Genomic DNA, 669 nt, shown 5'->3' with positions numbered 1-669 from the left:
TGATCATGTGATTTTAAAGGATCAAAATAGGTAACCTCCACAGTCCTATTTGATTTATATAACTGAAAACTATAGGTCTAACTTGAGTCACTATGGTATTTCCAAGCCCTCACCCAGTTCCCAGGCCTGATTTAACTGGATTCCTGGAGCCCTTTGAGAAAAGACCCTGATACAACATCACAAGTATGCATTCATGTATCTCTTCACCTTCTACAGAGCAACCTGTGGCCATTTACCAGAGCAATTATACGATGCATAAAGAAATTTCTAGATCTTTTGGGATTACTGAACTGGTCTTCAGTTCTAATTTGGGGGAACCAGAACATCACACAATTTATTCAGAGTGGAGTTTTATGGAAGTCAGTATGATAAATGGAGTTTTGACTCAAGTCTACCACAGTGATCCCTCTCTCCCCCGGAAAACAATGCTTTCCTAAACTTTTGTTTACCAAATTTTAATGGAGGGATACAACTGAGGTCATTTTACAATGTGGTCAACATTTGCAGTGTTCCAAACTACTACTATTGTTAGGGGAACAAGGTTGCTAATATAGAACTAAATGGAATTTTTAAAGTCGCTTCGTTTTTAGACTGATACACTCACTACCTTATCACAGAGTTCCAAACTACTTCCTATCAAACTTTTCTTAGAAAAATCTGTCTTTACAT

The sequence above is a fragment of the Propithecus coquereli genome, unplaced genomic scaffold (genome assembly GCF_000956105.1).
Source record: "Propithecus coquereli isolate 6110/MARCELLA unplaced genomic scaffold, Pcoq_1.0 Scaffold146, whole genome shotgun sequence".
Classification (NCBI taxonomy): Eukaryota; Metazoa; Chordata; class Mammalia; order Primates; family Indriidae; genus Propithecus; species Propithecus coquereli.
The sequence above is the reverse complement of the archived record's forward strand: the minus strand, read 5'-3'. Positions refer to the sequence as shown.